The sequence below is a fragment of the Salvelinus alpinus genome, chromosome 8 (genome assembly GCF_045679555.1).
Source record: "Salvelinus alpinus chromosome 8, SLU_Salpinus.1, whole genome shotgun sequence".
In the NCBI taxonomy this organism is placed as follows: Eukaryota; Metazoa; Chordata; class Actinopteri; order Salmoniformes; family Salmonidae; genus Salvelinus; species Salvelinus alpinus.
The window spans coordinates 82,500,359-82,512,513 of record NC_092093.1 but is presented as its reverse complement, the minus strand read 5'-3'; the positions used below and the strand labels follow the sequence as shown (position 1 = coordinate 82,512,513).

General features: G+C 42.1%; 1 protein-coding gene across 2 annotated transcripts in view; it reads right to left on the bottom strand.

Moving 5' to 3' along the window:
• LOC139583764 (cadherin-20-like) overlaps positions 1–7,832 on the bottom strand; it is a 40,288-nt gene extending 32,456 nt beyond the window's left edge. For both annotated transcript variants that reach the window (XM_071415204.1, XM_071415205.1), the window contains exon 1: positions 7,369–7,832. The gene's annotated coding sequence lies outside the window, so the exon portion shown is untranslated. The remainder of the gene's footprint in view (positions 1–7,368) is intronic.
• Between the last annotated feature and the right edge of the window lie 4,323 nt (positions 7,833–12,155).

Sequence of the window (12,155 nt, the reverse complement as noted above, 5' to 3'; positions counted from 1 at the left end):
AATGCAGCCTGTCTTAAGTGCTCTGCTGCAGATCATATGAAAAGGATTTATACAATTTCACAAGTCAATCTTGTATGATTGTGGCCTACGTCCTATCGATAGAGCACATCCCTCTCGAGAGCAGGGGTGTACTTGTCCAAAACAGACGTATACACTCTGCTTTTGAACCATCAACAACTTTTCAACACATCAACAACGCACATTTTGAAGAGATAAATTCACACTTTCTCCGAACTTCGTGTGTGGTAACAACAGTGTGGTCAACAACAGAACTGTCACACAGATACAGTGTAACTTCATGTGTGGCGCGACAGTGTGGTTGTCACGTCTAATTCTGCTCCTCCCCTACGATGTGCGACGTCGCCGGAATACTAACCACCAGTCCTGGCACTCATCATTACGAGGAGCCATGCGTCAGAGGGGTGGGGGGGTGTACCATCATGTCTACTCCTGCTCCTACCCTCCGGCATAAGACATCGCCAGAATACTAATCACCGGTCCTTGCACTCATCATTACGCGCACCTGGGACTCATTGTTAGGATTCACACCTGGACCTCATTACCTCCCCGTAATAAGTCCCTTCCTTTTGTTCATTCCTCAGTTGGTACTGCATCGAATCACATCACATTGTATTGGTCACATACACATGGTTAGCAGATGTTAATGTGAGTGTAGTGAAATACTTGTGCTTCTAGTTCCGACAGTGCAGTAATATCTGACAAGTAATCTAACAATTCCCCAACAACTACCGGATACACACAAATCTAAAGGGGTGAATGAGAATATGTACATATAAGTACATGGATGAGCGATGGCTGAGCGGCATAGGCAAGGTGCAATAGATGGTATAAAATAATGTATATACATGTGATATGAGTAATGTAAGATTTTGTAAACATTATTAAAGTGGCATTATTTAAAGTGGCATTGTTTAAAGTGACTAGTGATCAATTTATTAAAGAGTCCAGTGATTGGGTCTCAATGTAGGCAGCAGCCTCTCTGAGTTAGTGATTCATGTTTAGAAATCTGATGGCCTTGAGATAGAAGCTGTGTTTCAATTTCTCGGATGCATCAGTACTGACCTCACCTTCTGGAATTCTAGCGGTGTGAACAGGCAGTGGCTCAGGTGGTTGTTGTCCTTGATGATCTTTCTCTTCCTGTGACATCGGGTGCTGTAGGTGTCATGGAGGTCAGGTAGTTTGCCCCCGGTGATGCGTTGTGCAGATCGCCTTGCGGTTGAGGGCGGTGCAGTTGCCGTACCAGGCTGTGATACAGCCCAACAGCATGCTCTCTACTGTGCATCTGTAAAATTTTGTCAGGGTTTTGGACGACAAGCCACGTTTCTTCAGCCTCCTGAGGTTGAAGAGGCACTGTTGCGCCTTCTTCACCACACTGTCTGTGTGGATGGACCATTTCAGTTTGTCTGTGATGTGTACGCCGAGGAACTTAAAACGTTCCACCTTCTCCACTACTGTCCCTTCTATGTGGATAGGGGGGTGCTCCCTCTGCTGTTTCCTAAAGCCCAATATCATCTCCTTTGTTTCGTTGATGTTGAGTCAGACACCACACTCCGAGTGCCCTTACCTCCTCCCTGTAGGCTGTCTCGTCGTTGTTAGTGTACAAGCCCACTACTGTTGGGTCATCTGCAAACTTGATGATTGATTTGAAGGCATGCATGGCCATAAAGTCGTGGGTGAACAGGGAGTACAGGAGAGGGCTGAGCACACACCCTTGTGGGGCCCCAGTGTTGAGGGTCAGCGAAGTGAAGATGTTGTTTCCTACCTTCACCACCTGGGGGAGGCCAGTCAGAAAGTCCAGGACCCAATTACACAGGATGGGGTTGAGACCCAGGGCCTCCAGCTTTATGATGAGCTTGGAGGGTACTATGGTGTTCAATGCTGAGCAGTAGTCAATGAACAGCATTCTTACAGGTATTATTTTTGTCCAGATGGGATTGGGCAGTGTGCAGTGTGATGGTGATTGCGTCATATGTGGACCTGTTGGGGCGGTATGCAAACTGAATTGGGTCTAGGGTGGCAAGTAAGGTGGAGGTGATATGATCCTTGACTAGTCTCTCAAAGCACTTCATGATGACAGAAGTGAGTGCTATGGGGCGGTAGTAATTTATTTCTGTTTTTTTTCTTTGCCTTCTGGGTACAGGAACAATGGTAGCCATCTTGAAGCATGTGGGGACAACAGACTGGGATAGGGAGCGATTTAATATGTCCGTAAACACACCAGCCAGCTGGTCTGCGCATGCTCTGAGAACGCGGCTAGGGATGCCGTCTGGGCCAGCAGCCTTGCGAGGGTTGACACGTTAAAGTGTTTTACTCACGTCGGCCATGGAACTGTATTATCCTCAAAGTGGGCAAAGAAGGTGTTTAGTTTGTCTGGAAGCGTGAAGTCGGTGTCCATGATGTGGCTGTTTTTTTTTTGTAGTCCGTGATTTCCTGTAGACCCTGCCACATACATCTCGTGTCTGAGCCGATGAATTGCGAATCCACCTTGTCCCTGTACCGGCCTTTCGCTTGTTTGATTGCCTTGCGGAGGGAATAACTACACTGTTTTTATTCAGCCATATTTCCAGACCTCTTTCCATAGTAAAATGGAAGGAATAGTGTGCCATCCACAGTTTCTGGTTTGGGTAGGTTTTAATAGTCACAGTGGGTGCAACATCTCCAATGCACTTCTTTATAAACTCACTTACCGAGTCAGCATATTGGCCGATGTTGCTCTCTGAGGCTGACCGGAACATATTCCAGTCCGCGTGATCAAAACAGTCTTGAAGCATGGCTTACGATTGGTCAGACCAGCGTTGAATAGTTCTCGTCACTGGTACATCCTGTTTGAGTTTCTGCCTATAAGACGGTACGAGCAAGATGGCGTCGTGGTCGGATTTCCCGAAGGGAGGGAGGGCGGGGGAGGGCTTTGTATGCTTTGCAGAAGTTAGAGTAGCAGTGGTCGAGAGTGTTACCCCTGCGCGTCGTGCAATAAATATGTTGATATAATTTAGGTAGCCTTGTTCTCAAATTTGCTTTGTTAAAATCCCCAGCTACAATAAATGCAGCCTCCGGATATATATTTTCCAGTTTACATAGAGTCCAGTGAAGTTCCTTGAGGGCCGTCTTAGTGTTTGCTTGAGAGGGAATGTACACAACTGTGAATATGACTGCCGAGAATTCTCTTGGTAGGTAAAATGGCCAGCCTTTGATTGTAAGGAATTCAAGGTTGGGTGAGCAGAAGGACTTGAGATCCTGTATGTTCTTATGATTACACCATGAGTCGTTAATCATAAAGCATACTACACCCCGCCCTTCCTCTTCCCAGAGAGGTGTTTATTTTCTTCGGCGCGATGCTTGCAGAAGCCCGGTGGCTGAACCAATTCTGACAACATATCCCGAGAGAGCCATGTTTCTGTGAAACAGAGAATGTTGCAATCTCTGATGTCTCTCTGGAAGGAAACTCTTGCTTGAACATCGTCTACTTTGTTGTCAAGGGACTGGACATTGGCGAGTAGTATACGATGTGCACGTCTACGGAGCCTGACCAGGTGGCCGCTCCGCCCCTTCTGCGGCGCTGTTGTTTTGGGTCGGCTACTGGGATTAGATCCATTGTCCTGGGTGGTTGTCCAAACAGAGGATTCGATTCGGGAAAGTCGTATTCCTGGTCGTAATGTTGGTAAGTAGATGTTGCTCTTATATCCAATAGTTCTTACCGGCTGTATGTAATAAGACTTAAGTTTTCCTGGGGTAACAGTGTAAGAAATTATACATAAAAAAACAAAATACTGAATAGTTTCCTCAGAACTCGAAGCGAGGCGACCATCTCTGTTGGCTCCATTTTGTATGAATATGTTCATGTTACCTCACTTCTGTTACGCTGTCTTGTTTCATGTTTGTTGTTTTCATTAAACATTTTACCTGCACCTGCTTTTTTAAAACATTTTACCTGCACCTGCATTTTTAAAACATTTTACCTGCACCTGCATTTTACCTGAAGAGATGGGGTCATTCAACCAATTGCTTGCCTTTTGAGTAGTGTAACTTGGTTGAAAAAACGGTTTATTTCATCTCATTTTAACATTGTCATAAAGAGCACATGTTCAACTTGTTCAACATGTTTCAAATCTTATGAGGTAAAATAAAAACATTACTATAGTAAGTGCCTATTAAGTTTGAAGTGTTGACCGTAACAGGGTTGACAAATGCATCTTAAATCAGCCATGTATCCCCTTGTGACAGGGGGAATGGAAGCTTGTTGAGTGCAACAGGGAGGGGCAATTGAATGCTAGCTTCACAAAAAATTATGAAATGTATGTGTTATCCTCGACCAGCTCAGTTTTCCACTACAAAACACCAGAAAATGACCAAAAAGCTCACCACCTTTTATACTAGGGTTTGACTATAAGATGTTCCAATTTTTTTAAATATATATTTAAAAATGAATAGTTCCACCTTATTAAAACAATAGTTCAGTTCACATAACAGGGTTGACCTTAAAATGAGGGACACATGTAAATCAATCACTAATCACATGAAATAAATAATCTGCAGACATTACTTTGTCAAAGCAACACAATAATTAGGGCCTTACAACGATGGTGAAAACTTGGAGAAATATTGGGTTTAAGTGGGTTAAAATCTTCCTAGAAGTCATAGAGGGTGCACAGAGGTACACGTCAAAATGCAGAATTTTGGCACAGCAGGTCTTTATTCATATTAGAAATCAGATTTTTTGAATTTCCCATGTGGTCTATAGCAGTGGTTCTTATATGGTTTTGCATAGGGATCCAAATTGAACCAGGTTGTCTCAGTCGGGACCCAATATTTGCAAAACTATTTTGAATGCTTTTTCATGGTAAATGTAGCAATTATATGACAAGGGAACAACATTCCCACCTCTTTCATAAATCAATATTACCATTTTCCCATATTCTTGATGAAGAATGTTAATAAACTCACTGGTTTGAGACCACAAAATCAACCAAAATTCTGCTGCTAATAGCTCTATATTGAAAATACTGTGATTAAATGAAATCTGAGATTACATAATTTACAAATAATTTCATTATAATTTTTACACGCTTTCTACCTGGTTTAAGTTTTCGTTAATGTTTTTATTTGTATTTTATTTAAAGGACAATTCCACCCAAAAACGATATTTTGGTATTTCTTTCTTTAGTCCATTGTTGATATAGTCCCAAAATGTTTTGCATGTCAGCAATCACATTTTGAAGATATGTATCTTTCAAAACACAGAAATGCAAAACGCAGCATCAAAATGCAAAATATTTCTGTATTTTGATAGTTATATATCTTGAAAATGTGATTCCTGACATGCAAAACTCCAGTTTGTGCCAAGAAGGGGGTGGTGTATACTCAGTGTATATTAATTAAAGTGCACTTCATTTAATATAACAGGCTTTTATATCAAAGGTAGGCAAAAGGCATTCATTTCATGGTACAACCTATACGTAACATAATACCTATTGAAGAGATAATGTTTATACTTTCTCCCAACTTTGTGTGTGGCGCGACAGTCCTGTCCTATATACCATGTAGATCCAGGTCCTCCAATTCATTAATAAGGCTTGATTTCACAGTGGGCATGTCCGTATCCTCCGTTCACCCCCCTCTAAGAGGACCCTCGGTCCATAAATGAACCAGTTAAAGAGGGAGTCACCGTGAAAGAAGGCCAGTTCTGGGCTCCTAGCATCGTAAAACCCCTTGCGGGGAACCACAGGAAGATACGTCATGGCTAATTTGTTAACCACAATTGATTTAGCATGGTGGAGAAAGTTGAGGAAGTAGACACTATCGGGGCTCTTCATATCTTTGTCCCCAGAGAAGGATGAATGTATGTGGGTTCTTTAGGGCTGCAGGATTGAAAGGTAAAATCCTGGTATGGGAGACCAGATTCCCACCCATGTTAGACTGAAAAAAACACAAGGCATAAACATGGTTGGTTCATGAAAACAGATAGTCAACCAAATGAATAAACATAATCCCTCTCCTTCCAATCTCTATGTGTTCTGTGGGCCACACGTGAGCCGCTTCAATTATAGGATCTCTGTACTCTGAACCCAGTTGTGTGGCTTTGTCAGTCATCTGCATCAGTGGACTAGCACCCTCAGTGCCATACGAAGGGCATTCGTTGAATGTGTCACTCCTTTCTGCTTTGTCCTATGCTTTTCTACAACAATATGAACATTATTTCATTTGTTATTGCACTCTCTCTTTCCGTCTCTGGGGCTCCCTGTCTCATTCTTTCTCTCGCTCTCTCCATCTCTCTCTCTCTTTCCATGCATGTCCATTCATTCAGAGTGGGGTGGAAACCTTGTCATTTATGGAGAAATTAAATCATACAAACTGGCATTCATCCCGATCACTGGTGCATGGAAATGATGTCATGGAGGATGAGTGTCATCGGGAAAGTTTGCAATCAGTGTCATTTCACCACAAATTAACCAGAACCCTAGCTGGGTTGCGTCTCAAAGGCATCCAGTTCCTTGCATAGTGCACTACTTCTTACCATAGGGAGAAGGGTGCCATTTAGGACATAGCCTGGGATCAACCAGGATCCATGGGAAGCAGTTGTTAGTTATTATAGAGAAAACACAGCAACACATCAGCATGATGTGCGTCACTCAGTTCCATGAATGAGCATTAATAGTCCCCACTTTTGACACAGATAATAATCACAAATTCCTTTGTGCCTCTAGCTGTGTCTGAGCACAGCTGTCAATCCACTGGCGTATTACCCAGCTTCAATTTACAAGACAGGAGACAGCTTAATGGTTTTGGAGAAGAGTTTAAAAAAAAGACCTCCTTGTCATGTTGAAAAATGTAAGCCTTCACTGTGAGTGAGGAGTGAGGTTTGAATGCTAAACTAAAGTCCCTAAAAGCAGACCTAATAATACAGTGTGTTTGAACTGCCGACAAGGCTAGACGTGTACAGAATGAGCCTATACAGTTTGAACTCTGATTCATATTGAAGTTATACAAGTTTGTACTTTGCCACAAGCATTCTCACAGACCAATACTCACTCGTAATACTCTGGTTGTCTCTTGACAGCCAAATATCGTGCTGTACAAGACAAGCATTCTTACAGACCAATTCTCTATACTGAAAAACAGGTTACAGCTTCAGTTAGGTAGTTTTCCCACACTGGCATCATCTCTGCCAGTCACATTTTTCACAGGTTTCTCTTTCCGTTTCTGAATATTCAAAATATTCAGTCAAAAGAAAAACGTCCAAGACAAGGACTGTAACACCCAGTCAAGCGTTTGATTTAAATCTCTCATTGATGATCATGTAGAAAAGCATTCTAGCATGGAGTCAGAATCAATTAAAATTCCACACCTTACCTTCTATTTTTCCTTATTTCTTTTTTCTCTGTCCTTTTCAGACAGTTTTTGCTCTTCTTCTCTTATCTGTCTCTTCTTCTTTTCTTTCAAAGCTCACTAAATTCCCCTTGTAAAAGTTGTGGAAGTAACTGCCTGCAGTGCGTCAGTTCCCTATAGAGTCACCTTGGGTCCATGCTCCCTCTCAACTATACTGGCTGTCATTCTTTGAAAAGTTTATACTTCTCTCTCTCCCCCTCTCTCTCTCTCTCGCTCTCTCTCTGTCTTGCTCTCTACGCACTCTTCTTCCTCTCTCCCTTTTACTTTCCACTCTCTCTCTCGTTCCATCTCCACAGTGTCATCCCCCCAGGAGCCAATCAGACTAAAGGACCATTTTCTGCTGTGCACAATCAGGGGTCAGCCCTCTTGATCCATCGTAATCCAACAATCTGCAACCTGAAGCAGGGGACAGGAATTCTGCGAAGAGCAGAGAAGGGGAGGAGGGGAGGAGAGAGAGAGGAGTGAGAGAGAGAGAGAGAGAGAGGGAGAGGAGCAGGGTGAGGGGCGGGTTCTTGTGCCACAAATGCCACTAATTTCATCTTTCTGTATTTGCAAGTGAATAAAGTGCCTTGTGTGTGTGGCGGGGAGAGTGCGCGAGAGAAGGGTGTGTACTCATTTCCTCATTTCATTGAGCGGTGAAGTGGAAGACAGAGAAAGAGGGAGATAGAGGAAAGGAAGGGGACATTTTTTTTCTTCTATTCCACCCTTATGCATTTTAATGAGAGCATGTCGTACACGGACGGATGGATCTGTACAGGGATTTATAACATTAAAGTTCAAACTTAAAACGACATTATATATCACTGCAATGCCCAACCAGAGACAAAGCAATTTGTTTACCACATTTGCGTAAAGACTGTGGAAAATTAGATGCATGCCAATACACACAAAGCACATAGCCGGCATTAAACATGGTCACGGAAAATCTGATCCCTGTTTAGAATAGAAAAATGATCATCCGTAAAGGAGGAGGAGCAGGAGGAAAAATCAATGTTTCATTTAAGGCAATCATGAAATTAATATGGTAAAGTTGAGTGTTTTTGACAAGGTCCCAAATGGCATCCTATTCCCTACACAGTGTATCAAAAGTAAAGCACTATACAGGGAATAGGATGCCATTTGGGATCAAATCTTTGTGCATGATTTTTCTTCTTTAATTCTTTCCACTAAATAAACTAGGAGAGAGAACATTGCAGGAATTATTCAACCATGCTTAGATAGTAAATTAAAATATATTAGAGGAAGGCAGTGTGACACGGTGTCGGTTTTGTTTCATTACATTTTGCAAGCACTCTGGGTTTGTGAAATGTGCTATACCAAATAAAATGCTTTGTCATTAATATTTCATTAGTAGACTATCATTATGTGACCAGTGGCAATTTTTTATCAACTGTTCCAAGCTATTTTGATATTGTAAAAGTGATATAACTACAGTACTCCAAACAAAACCCATAATCCCCTTCTTGCACTGCAAGTCATATTTCTTTCCTTCTCTCTTGACATATTTTCTCTGAGAAGAGTAAGCTCTTTTTTCCTCTCCAAGCCTTTCCAGTCTCTCATCTTCCTGACAGAGTAATTCAGTCTGTTGTATGGTACATAAAACACAGATGACGGCTGTTGTCGTCCTCCAGAGCACATATGGACAAAAGGTTACTCTCTCCATCAAGTTCAATATGTTTTTTCTCCTTCCCTCCTTCTTCTCCTCTCTTGTCCCTTTCAATATGTCTCGTTCTCATTTGCCAGCCCATTCTTCTTTCCCCTGTGTCCCCGACCTCTTTTCTTCTCTGAAGACCTGACTGGTTAGTGCTTCAGCCAATATGTCAGACAAAGCTTGACTGAGCCCCCAGAAAAGACAGGGGGTCTCGGCCCTTCTCGGTCCCTCTCGTTCCCGCTTTGTCAGGGCGGGGTGCGATCGGGGGAGAGGGGCGGGGTTTGACAGGGTGACATTCCACCTCATTGAGCAGCGCTTTCCATCACACTGGCAGGCCGGGAGATCGTAATTGACAGAACAAATTGAACGTATGGTCTTATCGAAGAGAAGGACTCTTTTGTCTTTTCAGTCTTCTAGGGGTGGAGAAGGAAAGCCCCCAGAGGGGGTCCACCACAATTGTCATAGATACAGCATAGAAATTGGGTTCAGTTGTGTTCTGGTTGTTCTGCTAATCTGGACATAGGTCTGGTGTGATATGCATAATGCAATAGAAACATGGTGTGTTGTAAAGCTTCCAGGATAACATCCACCCCTTCAAACGGTTAAGAGTTGTCGATTGGCCAAAAGGGAGGAAGCAACAACTTGTTCCCGTCACCTGGTAGTTACATTAATAAACTGGTCATGAAGCGGTAGAACTGAAAGAGAGAAAGATATCAGAAAAAATGTAAGAGGTAGAGAGAGAGCAAATCCTCCATGTCGTCTGACTGAGATGAGAGACGAAAGAAAGGAGAGGAGACACTTTTTTTTCTGCCCAATATTAAAAGTGGCACAGACTACAAAAAGTAGACTACAAAGTGATCCCTCATGTCTTTGAGGTGCTCAGATAAAGCTTTTCATGTCTTCCTCCACTTATACTGTAGATAAAAACAAAGGGAAATTATGAGAGGAAGTGGTGACTCCTAGCACAGCAGATTTATGTGTCTATCTACGAAATTTGAGTAGATTTGTGTACAGCATGGTCATTTCCAATGTACCAGATATAAATACTACCTGGTTGTGTCACAAATGGCACCCTAGCCATATACATTTTTATTTTTATTTTTATTTTATTTTACCGTTATTTTACCAGGTAAGTTGACTGAGAACACGTTCTCATTTGCAGCAACGACCTGGGGAATAGTTACAGGGGAGAGGCTTGCGGAAGTATGCACCCCCTTGGCATTTTTCCTATTTTGTTGCCTTACAACCTGGAATTAAAATGGATGTTTGGGGGGTTTGTTTCATTTGATTTACACAACATGCCTACCACTTTGAAGATCCACAATATTTTTTTATTGTGAAATAAACAAGAAATAAGACAAAAAACAGAACTTGAACGTGCATATCTATTCACCCCCCCCAAAGTCAAGACTATGTAGAACCACCTTTTGCTGCAATTACAGCTGCAAAACTCTTGGGGTATGTCTCTATAAGCTTGGCACATCTAGCCACTGGGATTTTTGCCCATTCCTCAAGGCAAATCTCCTGCTCCTTCAAGTTTGATGGGTTCCGCTGGTGTACAGCAATCTTTAAGTTATACCGCAGATTCTCAATTGGATGAAGGTCTGGGCTTTGACTACGCCTTTCCAAGACATTTAAATGTTTTCCCTTAAACCACTAGAGTGTTGCTTTAGCAGTATGCTTAGGGTCATTGTCCTGCTGGAAGGTGAACCTCCGTCCCAGTCTCAAATCTCTGAAAGACTGAAACAGGTTTCCCTCAAGAATTTCCCTGTATTTGGCACCATCCATCATTCCTTCAATTCTGAGCAGTTTCCCAGTCCCTGCCAATGAAAAACGTCCCACAGCATGACGCTGCCACCATCATGCTTCACTGTGGGGATGGTGTTCTCGGGGGGATGAAAGGTGTTGGGTTTGCGCCAGACATAGTGTTTTCCTTTATGGCCAAAAAGCTAAATTTGAGTCTCATCTAACCAGAGTACCTTCTTCCATATGTTTGGGGAGCCTCCAACATGCCTTTTGGCGAACACCATTATTTTTTTCTTTAAGCAATGGCTTTTTCTGGCCACTCTTCCATAAAGCCCAGCTCTGTGGAGTGTACGGCTTAAAGTGGTCCTATGGACAGATACTCCAATCTCCACTCTGGAGCTTTGTAGCTCCTTCAGTGTTGCCTTTAGTCTCTTTGTTGCCTCTCTGATTAATGCCCTCCTTGCCTAGTCGATGAGTTTTGGTGGGCGGCCCTCTCCTGTAAGGTTTGTTGTCGTGCCATATTCTTTCCATTTTCTAATAATCAATTTAATGGTGCTCCGTGGGATGAATACTTTTGCAAGGCACTGTACAATCAGAAAGGCACAGCACACATGTTCATTATTTTCCATTGTTAAAAGTAACCCAAGCACATACAAAATAGGAGCTACATGCAAAACACAGACCCCTTGTGGAAAGTAGGAGAATTGTAATATCACCCCCTGAATGACTTATGCTGAATTTGACTTTTTAGTTCTTAATTTACTGGCAGCCAGTTACCTGTAAGTTACTGTTAAACATAGGTTTGAAAATATTAAACATAGGTTTGAAAATATTAGTCTTTCATACAGTAAAAATACAAAATATTTCCCTGCATTCTCTACAGATTTTTTTGTAGGATTGTTTTGAGTATCTGTTTTCGCATGTACATTGATTGATTATTATTATGCCACACAAAGATAAATAACATACATGTTTCTATAAAACAAATCCAATCAGCTGGTTAGATCTATTGCACACGTTACTAAAATAATTGTTCCAGTTTTAATGGTTTAGGTAGTCTACTTAAACAATATGCCTAATCCTGACAGTCATTTTTGCGGGTGAAAAATTTAGCAGGATGCGGGTGAAAAACTGCTGGATATTCTAACTGGCTCAATTCAAATAGGAATTACACATCACATTGAAAACCAGCATAATCTGATTTGCAGATGGGTTACAAAATCATTTTGGGGAAATTCCTGGAAATGGGAGGGAATAAGAAAACTTTGAATCCTTCAAACATGGTATCTGGGAAAGTAAAAAATTATGCAACCCTAATTGCAGGCCTGATGTTGCCTGTAAACCATGAGTTTCA